Source organism: Dipodomys ordii, unplaced genomic scaffold (assembly GCF_000151885.1).
Source record: "Dipodomys ordii isolate 6190 unplaced genomic scaffold, Dord_2.0 Scaffold74, whole genome shotgun sequence".
Classification (NCBI taxonomy): domain Eukaryota; kingdom Metazoa; phylum Chordata; class Mammalia; order Rodentia; family Heteromyidae; genus Dipodomys; species Dipodomys ordii.
Window position 1 is genome coordinate 2,268,859 of NW_012267290.1, and position 14,550 is coordinate 2,283,408.

Consider the following 14,550-nt stretch of genomic DNA (forward strand, 5'->3'; position numbering starts at 1 on the left):
TCCTCCTCGCCGCCGCTGCCCACCGCCTCGTCCAGGTTGTGCAGCTGGGCGAAGCCCACCCCCACGCCACCGCCATCGGATTTCGCCGCCATCTTGACTCTCTTCCCAGCTCCGGAGGTGGGGGGGGCGGGACGGGAGGGGGGAGAAGGCAGGGACCGGGGAGGGGGGAAACGAGTGGAGAGGAAGGGGGGCGGGGAGGAGCGGGAGCGAACGAGCGGGGGGAGCGGGCCAGGGAACCCCCTCCGCTTCCGGGTGGCTGACGTCACTTCCGGGCGAGTCCCCCAATCGCACGGCGCCCGCCGCTCCCCGGCCCTACCCTCCCGGCCAAGATGGCCGCCCTCCTGCGCCTCAGCCGCTGGGCGGGGGGCCGGGGGGTTCTCCCCGCCAGGGCTCCCCTTCCCCTCTTCCGTTGACCCCGAAACCCATCAGGTTGACCCCTCGGCGTTTCAGAATCCCGCCGGGCCGAGTGGGGCGGTCCAAAGCGATCCCTGGAGGGGGCAGTGCCAGCCGTCTTGGGGCCCCCTTCCGCAGCGTCGCAGCTCGCGGCTCTCCTCCTGGCGGAACGCCCCCTGACACCCGCCCGGCCGCTGGCGGAGGGGCGGGGCCTCGGGGGGAAGGGGCGGGGCCAGCGCCAGCAGGTGATGGCGTGTCACTTCCGGGAGAGAGGATGACCTCATTGTGGAGTTAGACCACCCTCCACCCCCACCAAGATGGCTGTGTCTCCCCTCTTGGGCCGTGTTGCTGCTGCTCCTGTCTCGTTTACCTTCCACTCCTGCTTTTCTTGGGTTGAGGGCTCCACCTCAGCTTGGGTTCTCACAGACAAACAGCACACTGCTCCTGCCTCCTGGAAGCCCTCTCCCCTCTGCTAACCCTGAGCTCTTGTCCCTGACAACTTTGTACTGTCGTTGGTGATCAAGTTTGCACCATCCTCTTAAGGCAATTCCAGGCAACTTCCAGTCAGGAATCAGCTGGGCTTGAGGGTTTCATCTTGGGGTGAGGATTGAATGGGCAGATTGTGTGACCTTGGGTATATTTCCTGCTCTATCAAAATGTACTTGGATGAATTTGTGTGTCATTTCTAACGTTCTATGACTTCCAGTTGGAAAAGGCAGAACCAGGGCTTACCTTGTAGCTAGCAAATGCTTGCCTGACTGTTCTAATGTGTGAAGACTGTCTTTTAGAATTTTATTGGTGCTAAGGCTCTGTTAGTAAACATGGCTTTAAATGACTGAAAATGTTATTAATGTGCTATATCATTAAAATAGGTGCAGGATACACTCTTCGAACTTAGCTAACAAATCGCCTAAGTGAAGCATCACTGAATGGATTTGAATTATAATGATCTTGCAGTGAGAGTATATTTTAAACGAAATAGAGGAAACTATGGTTCCAGTTGTTACCAGGTAAAATGAACATTTTGAAGATTAAAAAAAAAAATGAAAGAAAACAACAGATTTTCCTGACTGACCTCCCTGAATTTCAGAATTAAAATTTCTGATCCCGTCTACTTCTCCCCTCAGTAAACTTTTATAAGAATATATTTCTTCAGAATGTTGAGAGGACAGATCAGTAATATTTGTGTAGCATTGAAGTTCTGAGGAAAAAGTTATCTTGATAGGGGCAGAGTAGGGACAAAATGAGGATACCATATTGTAGGATACAACTTTTCATGCCAAGGTAAAACTATAAAACCTGAGAAGATGCTTCATTTGTCCCTGACAGGACCACCACACAGCTTCAAAATCTACTTTTTGAAATAAGTCATATAACTCCTCCTTGCTCTAGTAGTAAAACCTAGAGTTTACAGAGCTTACAGGTTAATGCTATTTTTGCATGTAAAGAAGTTTCTGTTTCTTTACTTGAGTTTGAAGCAATAATGCCTTAAGCAGCCTACATGTGGAGAACCAATGCCCCTGTTGGGACCGCAGTTCACCTGAAATGAATAACTTGAATCATGTGAGCAAGGTAACCTTGAAACCTCAGTTTCTATCTTTTGACCATAAGAACAATAAAAGGTGCCCTCTTTGAAAATTTGCTACTCAGCAATTTATACCACCAGATATGTAGCCGGTGGCAAAAGAAGCATTAACTTTTTATCATTGCTACCATTATTGTTAATATGATTACATAGTACCAACATATGTGCTTAAATTCCATCAAATAGATTCGGTATCTCTAAAAAAGCATTTTGAAATCCTTCTAGGAAATAGGTGGAATTAATTTGTGCTTTTAAATATATTTTCTCTATTTAAGCTATGAGGCTGTGAAATGGAATACAAAGGCAAGCAGTAATGGCATAGTTATGAATCCTATTTCTCCATGCCTTGAAAGAACACAATCCACTAGTGAAATTAGCTAAGTAAATTGTAGTAAGACTGACAAATGAGATTATGAGTCAAAAGTGTTCATCACAATTGAAATTTCAAATATATATATAAAATTCAAAGACTGTCAAGGATTTCAACTCTATATGTGCTGGCAAAACAACTTTTTAGTTTTCTGTCTGCCATGGAAAATGGACATTCAGAACCCAGAACTTTCTAAAATTAGAATCAGTTGCGGTTATAATAAACTTATGGTGAACACCTGTGGGAAGGCTAATGTGACTTTGTACAGGGCTGTGAATGGTGCATCTTTTAACCCAGAACTTGCAGGCAATTAAAGGTTCTGAGTAAGTCCAGCCCTTAGAAAAATGTTAACATTCAATAAATATTGGATAAATAAATGAGTTGATTGATTTTCTGGATAGTGTCATACTTTGTGTGTTTGTACTGGTCCTGGGGCTTAAAACACAGGGTGTGGGCTCTGTCTCTAAGCTTTTTGGTTCAAGGCTAGCACTCTACCACTTAAGCCATAGCTCCACTTCTAGCTTTTTGGTGGTTAGTTGGAGATAAAGAGTCTCACAGACTTAACTGCCTGGCTTCGAACTACCATTCTCAGGTCTCAGCCTCCTAAGTAGCTAGAGATTAGAAACATAAGCTACCAGCACCTTGCAACCTCAGACTTTTTTAACTCCCCAAATTGCAATTTATATATTAAAATGTAAATCTTAAATGAAACTTACCTCATTGGCATAATACACAGATATTTCCATCTTGAATTAAATAGGGTAAAATGAAAATAAATATGTTGCCCATTGACCTGCTTTCTCTCTACCAATCAGGTAGGCGACCTCTTATTTGTATGTTTATTTATTTATTTATTTTGGTGATAGGGATTGAACCCAGAGCCTCACATGTGCTAAGTACATGCTGTACCACCCAAGCTATACCCTAGCTCCAATCTACCTTTTCTTGACCTTGAGGGAGACTTGTGCTATGAGATGAGATTCTGATTGTTTCCTGAATTTGGAAGAATAATTCCTTAAGTGGTTTAAGTATGGAGTACAATTGCTCTGGTTTTGATTCCAGTTTCCCAAAATGTATATGTATAATATGCCTATCTAGGCCTACACCTCTGTTGGTGGTAGTGATAGTAGCAGATTTTTCTCTAACCATTTATTTTGTAATCTCTGTTTTCTATAGTTTAATCCATTAACAATTTTGACCCCTATAGTAGTCGTCCTATATTGTCTGGGAAGCCAAACAACAAAGCATGTTGTATTTACATGGAAACTAATACTAATTATATTTTTAATGTTCTGTGAGTGTAGTAAGGTAGCATTATTAAGGAAATTGTGACATAAAACTTAGCTATTTAGGGGCTGGGAAAGTGGCTCAGTGGTAGAGTGCTTGCCTTGCATGCCTGAGTCCCTGGGTTCGCTTCCTCAGCACCACATAAGCAGAAAAAAGCCAGAAGTGGCGCTGTGGCTCAAATGGTAGAGCTCTAGCCCTGAGCTGAAGAGCTGAGAGACAGCGCCCAGGCCCAGAATTCAGGCCCCCACGGCCGACAGACAAAAAACCAAAAACTTAGCTGTTAAAAAACCTTTAGGTTCCCCCCCCCCAGTTCTCTGCTGTTTTTAAAAAGGCAGAAGGGGAAAGTTAGTGTTGAGTATTAAACACTCTCCCAAATGTTATTCCTCTTAATATTATGACAGGCCAAAAAGACATCAGGATTAGTTCTCCATTTTGGTAATCTAAATACACCCTCAGTTCTGCCAAATCACTTAACCTTGAGGTCACACTCTTGAGAGAGAGAGGGTAAACATAGGTTTGAATCAAGCAGATATCATTCCAATGTCTATGCCACTTACCCCTATGCCATCTGCCCTCCCATTATTCTGGCCCAGCAAGCTAGTGACAGCTCTAAATAAAATGAAAGGTACTGTCACAGTCACAGGAGGGACTCCATTACCCCAAAGTATTGGCAAATCCAGGAGAATGGACCTTTGCATTCTTACATAGGGATAAACCTCAGCAAAAACATTTTTTCAAAGTTTCCATATATGTTCTTCACAGGGCTTGAGCCTGAATAAAGTTCTACAACACTAGGTAAGTGTTATCCTCATCAGTTCTGTGGCTGGTATCTTACTGACTTGTATAGGACTTCATTGAGTACTGCAGAGTAAACTCAGAGAACCCATTATCCCTAGAAGCTGCATTGCTGTATTTGATGCTGAGAACTCAACTGTTAACAAGCACTCTCATACAATGTTGTCAGTAACACAATCTCTGCAGAGGGGAACTAGACACTCTATCAAAATTAAAAATGCAATTACCACTAGGTGCCAGGGGCTTACACCTGTAATCCTAGCTTCTCAGGAGACTGAGATCTTAGGATCACAGTTCAAAGCCAGCCTGGGCAGAAAAGTCCATGAGACTCTTATCTCCATTTAACCCCCAGAAAAACAGGAAGTGACACTGTGACTCAATGTGGTAGAGGATTAGCCTTAAGCAAAAAGGCTCAGGGAGGGCTGGGAAGGTGGCTCAGTGGTAGAGTGCTTGCCTTGCATGCATAAGGCCCAGGGTTCGATTCCTCAGCACCACATAAGCAAAAAGAAAAAAGCCAGAAGTGGCGCTGTGGCTCAAGTGGTAGAGCGCTAGCCTTGAGCTGAAGAGCTGAGGGACAGCACCCAGGCCCAGAGTTTAGGCCCCATGACCAGACCCAAAAGAAAAAAGAAAAAAAAAGGCTCAGGGACAGTGCCCAGGCCCTGAGTTCAAACCCCACGACTGCCAAAAAAAAAAAAAAAGCAATTACCCTCTGAGACAAGTCCTAATGGGAATTTGGTTTACAGATAAATGTGCACGTGTCCGAAAGTGCATGTTACTCATGTAGCAAGATTATTCATGTAGCATTTTTATAATGGTTTTATAATAGCAAGAAAAAATGGAAGGGAAATACACCCAAATGTCAGCTCATGAGAAACTCCTTAAATACATTAGCCACACAACAGAATATGAATCAGTGTTGTTGAAAAATGATAGTTTTCCTTGCAAGGATATAGAAGGAGTTGCAGAATGTTTTATTATACAAAAAGGGCAAGAAGGTACAATATAATATAACATGCAAAAATTTTCTATAAGGAAGGGAAAAGATTGCACTTATTACCGAGTCCTCTTTGTTTATAGGTAGTAGCGGTAAGGAGAAATTGTGTGGATGGAAGCTGGGGTGGGAAAAGAGAATCAAATTGGGCAGAGGTATAGGGCAGAGCAGGAAGAGTGGATATACTTGCAGTGTCCTTGATGTGTAGGAGTGAAGGGCAGGACAGCTCTCATGCTAACACCACTGAGGGTATTTTGTTAAGGTTCTTGCCTCTAAGAGCTAGTTGTAACTGTGACATTTGTGAATCCACGAAAACTTTTCAGGGCCTTCCTTGTATTTCTGTTACATGATCTAAGAATAATAAGCTTTATTCTTCATTATTATTCAATAATGATCAATATGCCATTTCCAGGAAAAGTGATTCTGGAACTTCAAGGTTTGTGTTTGTCCTACTATATTTGACCTCTAAATTCAATCCAACTCCTTTCTCTGGTCCTCACCAAAAATTCAAGATTTGATCAGATGCAGGCTTAGTCTTTTGGCTAAAGTAAAATGGTTGGCTCTGATGTAAAGAAAATTCCAGGCACTTGCAGTTATGGGACTTACAGCTGACCTTAGATTACAACCAAGAAATAGGAAACCCACTGCAGTGTCTTTTTCAAGTTTTAGCTACTTGTTATAGTATTTCAGACTGTGTCAGACACTAAATCTAGGTGAATTCAGCAGGTGTTTATTGAAAACCTACTATATATATAACTTTAAAGAAATATGAAATAATTTCTAGTAATTATGATTAATTGAAGACAAAAAGTCGCCTACAAACATGAGTTAATGAGACAGCACTATAAATTAGTCATAAAGTATGCTAAATTTTATAGGACAATTATCTCATTTTGAGAGTACAACAGGATTTTTGTTTATCAGCAAATATTTTTAAGTTCCTGCTGCTTGTCAGACACCATACTCAGGAGCCAATTACCATCGGTAAGTATACTAGAGGTGCTGTATACATTCAGGTCATGATTAAATTATGGCTTCCTCTAGATCTTTCCTTTTAATTAATAAAAGTTTTGCAATCACAGAAGGCAGGCTGTATGAAATTTCAGTTCTGCTTTGCATTTTTTTTTTTGGTTGGTTGAGGGGCTTAAACTCAGGACCTGGAAGCTGTACCGGAGCCTCTTTGTGCTCAAGGTGAGCGCTCTACCCCTTGAGCCACAGCACCACTTCCAGTTTTTGAGTGGTTAATTGGAGAGAAGAGTCTCACAGGGACTTTTTCTGCCCAGGCTGGCTTCAAACTTCTATCCTCAGATCTCAGCCTCCTGAATAGCTACGATTACCAGTGTGAGCCACTAGCGTCCTGCGAAATTTCTTATATTACTTTGGACACAGTACTTTTTTTTCCATTGAGGCATCTTATTTGTATGTATGTGTTAACCCTTAGAAAAAGAATCCCCGATTTTTCCTCCTGTGCATTTCCATCTTGCTTCTTCATAGTGCACGAGGCCAGCTGGGGTCCCAAACTGGCGGGAGGGGAACAGCTTATTCTACCATTTTTCAAGGTCTTTGAGCTGCACATCAAATCGGGACTGATCACTCCACCCTTGTTTAACCTGCCTGCGAGGCTCACAACCATGTTCCCAGCTCTGTGACCATCAATGATTTCAAGTTGGCCAATGCAGCCATGCTTCATCATCTCAGTGAGAAAGCAGACAATGACGAGGACCTGGCGTGGACCTCTCTTCTCAGCATCACTGATGCTGGTGAGGGCATCAGCCAGGTTGCTCATGCTCACTATGATGGCAGAACAGAAAGATGGCTTAATAGGGGTATTATTATTACAGGATAATTTATGGTAATTAAATGAAGTAATGGATGTGGAAAGTGCCTGCTCCTAACAGGTGAGATGTGGTATGGAGAAGGCCCACACAGCGTCTGGCACGTCAGATGCAAGCCTCCCATTTCAGGTCACATCAATAGGCTTAAATGAAGGCCTACTATGAAGAAAGCACCGTGCTAGCAAGGGAGGGGCTGGAGCCACCTCTTAACTCCCAATTCTTTGTTCCAATTTCACCTGTGGGGGGGAAACAACACCCTGATTGTTCTAGAACAAAATGATGCCTTTGTCCTCTGAAACTCTCAAGTACTCAGAATGTCTACCACACGGGTTTTTTAATTCATATGTAATTACACTGTCTTAACTCATGTCATGATGTTTATAGGTCAGAGCCATAGGAGCCAGCATTCCATTCACTTTAAATAAGAGGACTCTGAGGCATATATTTAAGCAAGGATTCCTGTAGTGACCTGAGCTTATATATCACCCTTGTCAAGGCCAATAAGTAAAGTCTCTGAATCTCTCAAGAAAAAGAGTAGATGCAATACCAGAGGCAGGAATAAGAAGGAAATGGGTACAGGAAACTGCTGTGTGTATATAGCATTAGATTCCTGAAAGAAGAGAAAGATGTTAATGGAACTGGTGCTAATTTTTGAAGATTCATAAACGTCAGGTATAAGACTATCAAGCTTTTTAAGCCAGGCACCAGTGGCTCACGCCCCTCACCCTAGCTACTCAGGAGGCTGATATCTGAGGATTTCGGTTCAAAGCCAGCCTGGCAGGAAAGCCTGTGAGACTCTTATCTCTAATTAATCACCAGAAAACTGTAAGTGGCACTGTGGCTCAAGTGGTAGAGTGCTAGCTTTGAGCTGGAGAGCTGAGGAACAGTGCCCGGCCAGAGTTCAAGCCCCACAACAGACACACACAGAAAAAGAGACTATCAAGCTTTTTATCAGAAAAGTGACAAGATCACCATTGTGTTTTAGAAAATAGTTTTGAGGGTTTGGAGGCACGTCTTGGTTGGTAGAGCACCAGCTAATAAATGAAAGCATCGGGTACTGGGTTTGAGTCCTGGTCTCAGACCAAAAAAAGAAAGAAAAATAGAATTGATAACTGTGGAGGTTAGAGCAATAGTTGACAGCCAGTAGTGGCCTTGGAGATGACTAGTTATCCAGTGACCATAAACTAGTACTTGGGGATTCAATATTTATTTAGTTGTAAAAGGGAGAAAGTCATTTTCTTTTGGAAAAAAATCCTATTCTGAAACATTAATTTTTCCAATCAGAATGAATTGTCATTTTAAAAAAAATTAGCAGAATAGCTTTTATTCTGTACTTTTTTTTCTCTCATTGGTTTCATTTTACGATTTTCTAAATGCAACCTCTTTGGGGGAGCATGCTTAAGGGCTTAAATTCAGTATAATACAATCATAAGTCTCTCCTGCCCAATAGTCAGCACTATACAATGCTTCGCTTGGTTTTAAAATGTCAGCAGAATGCCAACTTTCAGTTAATAGAGGCAAGCATGAGCTTTGAGAAGAAATCCCAACAAGAGGAACCTGCCGACTAGGATTGTTTTTTTCTATTCCAAAGGACTCTGTTGATCAGAAAGGGCCTACTAGGATGACTTCTGCGTCCACCCCTCCACCTCCTCCTTTCCCCTGAGTATGGGCAGGAGCTGTGCCTTGACCCAACCATAAGATATAATAGCTAAGGAGATGGATTCACTCTTCCGACTTAGATTACTTAAGATGTCATCCTAGCCCTGAGCAAGGTTCTCCCCGCATGCCCTTGAAATAGCAAGTGGCCATTTAGGAGAAGTCCTGTGGGAGCAGGGGGGAGGACTAGGGAGCAGCCTTGGCCATCAGCTGGCAAGAAGATAAGAACTGCACCAACGTACGGTTAATGCTACCAACAATCTAAGTAATCATGGAGGAGAGTTCTTCCCTAGGCTGCCCTGCAGGTGAGATCGCCACAGGCCTTGTGGATGATCAGTGTGCTTTGTTTTGAGTGACTTACCTCGCAGTCCTGTGTTACAAAGCAGCTGGAACCGAATACAGTCTCACAAACTCGAATTCAAAACCTAACACCTAGAGTGCTCCAAAACTGTAAACTTCTTCAGCAAAGATACAAAATGTCTCAGATTTTGGAGCATTTTAAAATGTAGATTTTTTTTTTTTAGATTTAGGACACCAAACAGGTGTCATCTGTGCAAACATTCCAAAAAACCCCCAAAACTCCTTGAAATCAAAGCACTGCTGATCCTAAGGGTTTGGGATAAGGGTACTCAAACCTGAGTAGCATGTGAATAGACCTCATTCGCCTTTCACTAGTTATCTGGAGTTGTATGAAAATGGAACTAATTCACATCGTATTCCTAAATGACTCAGCCATTTCCCTGTCTCCATAGACTGCGCCCCCTCTTTCCCAAGGCTGCCTTTGGTAAAAACTGAACCCCCTCTTTCCCAAGGCTGCCTTCCCCTTCATGCAGCTCTCGGTTTAACCTTGGATGAAAATGGAGACAGAACAAATGAGATGAGCTCCTCAGGCCTCTGCCACGGCAGTAGCATCTGGAAAAGAGAAGAGGGAAGCAGCAGATGCAGGAGGCAACTCAGTGGCTTATTTCTTATTCTGATGAAAGCCTTGCTTTGAGCAGCCATCATGGTGTGCAGATGTCATGGACGCTCATGGTGATGTTCCTAGAGCAGGATTGGCAGCCTCAAAGGAACTCTAAGAACAGCCACTTTCAGTGCTCTAGCTTCTAACATGCATTCACTTTATCATTATGCTCGTTCTCTGTATAGGCGTGTGTTATTTTGCATAGCTCTAGTAGTGAAAAGTGTAACATAAACATTATGCCCATCCTAAGATACTTCTTAATGATCTAACTGTTCCAGGACTGTCATTTCCTAGGGCACAGCTGTGCCGTTTGTGGGAGTCGAAGGTCAGAGCAACACAATCTGCACTTCCAGAGCAATTCACACTTAGAGGCTCTTGTTCACCTGGACATTTGTGGTCACTTATCTTTTTCAGCACAGGGATAATGAGAAAAAGACAAGAGCAAAGAGCAAAAGCAATCAGGGATAAGAGAGCAGACAAAGAGAACGCAGCTGAGAATATCCTTTCAGAAAACCAAACAGGAGAGGAGATAGACCTGAGAGGAAGAAAGGCTGAGTTTGGTGGGGTGAGGAGACAGGAAGTGTTATACATAACCAGGACAGAAATACTTCACACACTTCATGCAAATTAGGTACCACGAGGCTGAGTGGAGCATGGAACTGGCATTTGGGGCCCACACAGCACCGGCTCTTTCAGACATACCTGCAGACACTGCCATCATTGAGTCTCAGGCACCCCTCCCCTCAGTCACAGGTTCTACTCTGTAGAGCACAGAGCACCTTCATTTCAACGTGTTCAGCTAGTGTTGTTTGGATGGGACCATCTCCTAGGTGAACAGAATACATGGCCCAGTTAGAAAGCCCAGCCTTGTAGAGACTCCCCGAGCAGAGATGAAGCTGAAGACCAACACTAAGTAAACATTCTTATGCCACAGTTCTATACTGGGGGCCAAAGACTTGAACTGCAACAGGTGGATGCGGTGCGTGTGCTTGCATCTCAAAACCTTTAAACATCTTGCACTCTGATCTGGCTCCCATCTAAGAGTCTTATCATGCCAGCATCCACATTTGCCTCCCTGCTTGGCCTTTGAATACACTGGCATTTGACTCCTTCTAGTGCATGAAGAACCATTTGATATTCAGTTTTATCACTTTTTGTGTGGAACAATTTCTAGCATGGCAATATTCCTGACTAGATCAAACAAATCCTTTTGGAAATAGCAGGTGTCAGCACCAGTTTTTTGTATGTTCTCTGAGCTAACACTGTTTGCCTTTGTTTCTACAACTACATACTAGATGGATAGTTTTAATGATTTTTCAAGAATAATCCCTAAATCTCTTTCTTGATCTGTGTGCTAGAGGATTATTTTCTGCCTATATGTATCACTGGACTGGCCTCCTTGATCTACTACTAATTATTAGTTTGTCTCCATTAAATACATTTGTCATCTTCTGATCAAAATCATGAAAGTCTGAAAGGCTTTTCCATTGCTTTCATTGTTTATTGTTGGATCGTTCTGTCTCCCACCACCTGAATCATTAGCAGACTGAGAGATTTGGTTTCCAGTTCCTTCCAAAGGTTCTTCTCTTTGTTGGAACTTCTTTGTGAAATTTTCCAATGTCCATGCAGAGCTGAACATTTAAGACAAAACTAGTGTAGCCAGTCTTTCTAGAAAGCATAAATAAAGTGAGAAATGTATTGAAGGTTTTGAACATTCTCATGATGGGGTATAAAATAATTGTTTATTATTTTATAACAAAAAATACAAATGAGGGCTGGGAAAGTGGCTCAGTGGTAGAGCACTTGCCTTGCATGCATGAGGCCCTGGGTTCGATTCCTCAGCACCACATAAACAAAAAGAAAAGAGCTGGAAGTGGCGCAGTGGCTCAAGTGGTAGAGCGCTAGCCTTGAGCTGAAGAGCGGAGGGACAGCGCCCAGGCCCAAATGGCTCAAGCCCCACGACTAGACCCCCCTCCCAAAAAAACAAAAAATACAAAGGAAGACAGATGCCTTATAAGATAATACAACAAAAATTTCTTCTCAAGCCCCAATGCTCTAAGATTTGCAGGCCTCCAGCCCTTTTAGAGATCAGACTCTGACATATCCTCAGGGTCAATTTAGGAGGGCTACAATGATTAAAAAAATAGCACAATCTCCATGACTTAGACAAGAGATCTATTGCCCCACAGTACTGGAGGCTGAAATTTCAAGGTCAGGGTGGCAGCATGGTTGGTTTCTCTTGGCTGGTTAGACAGCTGTCTTCTCCCTCTGACCTTCCATGGTCTTCCACATGTATCTGTGCCATGATCTCTTCTTCTAAGGACCCTAGATATACTTGATTAAGGCTCATCCTAAAGGCTTCACTTAACTTCTTATTGTACAGTGCCCAAGGTAGAAAGATGTCTGTTTATTTGTTTACCTTCTGCAGAGACAGGAAAACATACCTCAATGCCTGTGTCAGGCATTGAGCCAGGAGCAATTCACCCACACACATACACACACACACACACACACACACACACACACACTCCCATTATGCCCTGGAGAAAATTGAGATGGAGAGAAATTAAGCAACTTGGCAAATCAAAATAATCAAAATAATAAATAATAAACCAAAATAATAAAAATATATTTAAAAATATATGTTTACATTGTTTAAAACTGTTACAAAGAATGAGCTTGAGTAGATTTTGGTCTTGATTGGAGTCAACAATAGATATTCTTGATATGAAACCAAGAAAAGCTAGTGTGTGGGTGTCTGTGTGTGTCTGTGTCTGTATGTGCCTGTGTGTGTGCCTGTGTGCATGGCTGTGTCGACCCCGGTGCTTGAACTCAGGGCCTGGGCACAGTCTCTGAGCTGTCTTCCTCAAAGCAAGCGCTCTACCACTTGAGCCACAGCTCTAGTTCTGGAACTTGGTGTAGGAAGAATCATCTCTCAGGTAGTTTGCTCCGGCTACCCCCTTCCTAAGAATGTATATGAATTTTTGATTGCTTCTTGAGTCAAGTTAAAACTAATCATGAACTCTGAGGTTTCCTACTAAGTTGTCTAAGAGCCCTCCCTCTGCACAACTCCAGTTCCATTGTCTTCTCTGCTCAGACACATACTGTCTTCCTTCCTTTCCCCTGAGCCTTCTGTTCATCTAAGGAGAAAGGCTAAAAATCACACTATAGTTTCCTGAAGAGAAAAACAAACCATTTCTGTGGAAATCATTACTGAAGGTTATCTTCTAAAGCATCTCCCCAACACTACTCAAAGTGGCTTTCTAGTCAAGTATATGTCTGTAATTTTTCTTGTTGTATTTTGCTTTTGACTTGTCTCTAGCTTTTTTTAATTTGTTTGTTTGATGAAACAGAAACTAGATTTGAAACCACAGCCTTGACGTCATTGCATTCATTTGCTTCACCTTGATGAACCTTGCTATCCTGACTGTGAAACGGATTCATTGTGAGAGCAGCCTCCTGCCCACCTGTCTTGTTGCTGCAGGCCTCAGAGAGGAAGCTTTGGGCGAACCATTGTGAGCTCCACACGACTCTGAAAATTCAAGACTGTGATTATTATTGAGACTATTTTCTACTATATATAGCTTTATTTATTGTGAAGTTCTATGAATTGCTTTACACCGACGAAAACTTTACTGTAAAGCATTTTAAACTATTTTGCAAGGACAGTGATACAAAATTTTTATGTGCCACTTTAATAATAATATTATTATTCTAATAACATTCACTCAGTATCATTGTCCCAAAAGGCTTTAGTTATTTGCAAGGTACGTGCCTAAGTTAAGTACCTTTCCTCTCACCAGCTCTGATGTGGGCAACGGGACCCATGATGTACAAAGCAGCTTAGCTACACCAGAGAGTTGCAGACGTAAGAATCTGGAATGTAAGCAGGGTACCCGTGGCTCATGCCGGTAATCCTAGCTACTCAGGAGGCTGAGACCCTGAGAACTGATGTTTCAAGCCAGCAGGGGCAGAAAAGTCCTCTAGACTCCATTTCTAAAATAACCAACAGAAAACAGAGCTAGAGGCATGGATCGAGTGGTTGAGTGCTAGCTAAGCAAACAATCTCTGACCAAATGTGAGGTCCTGAGTTCAAACCCCAGAAACACACACACACACACACACACACACACATGTGTGCACACAGAATCCATTCCCGAGGCCTTTCTCAGCAAAAGTTCTGTTTCTGAGGCAACTGGGAAACCCCAAAAGAAAAGCACCACAGTAAGCAGCAGTGAGCCGCCCACACTCTGTTCCTTCAGCTCTGCCTAACTAGTTGCAGTCACATTTCAGATTGGCCGAGCAACTTCTTCCCCTGGAGTTCACAGCGTCAAGGCTTTCCCTCATTAATGCGCACAGTGCTGTGTGCAGGAGGTGGGTGGCGAATGATTTCAAGTCTTTTCTTCTGTACCTTCCAAAGAGCCTGCACTCTCAATAGCTCCCACGAACAAGTGAACCATTTTGGTTATGGTTCGCCCATCACCCTACATTAACACCATTAAAACAACCTTTGTCTTTCTTCAGATCTGTGCAGCCAAGTGCACAGAGTTAGAAAAAAGAACATAAAAGGCGCTCCGGACAGTATGCGTGTGAGACCACGCATTAGATGCGATTTTCTTTGTCTGGCTTTAGAAAATTCCCAAAGAACAAATAGGATTAAATGTAGCACTTTCCTCT

General features: G+C 42.9%; 1 pseudogene; it reads right to left on the bottom strand.

Moving 5' to 3' along the window:
• Positions 1 to 6,851: 6,851 nt before the first annotated feature.
• LOC105991548 lies at positions 6,852 to 14,333 on the bottom strand (annotated as a pseudogene).
• Between the last annotated feature and the right edge of the window lie 217 nt (positions 14,334 to 14,550).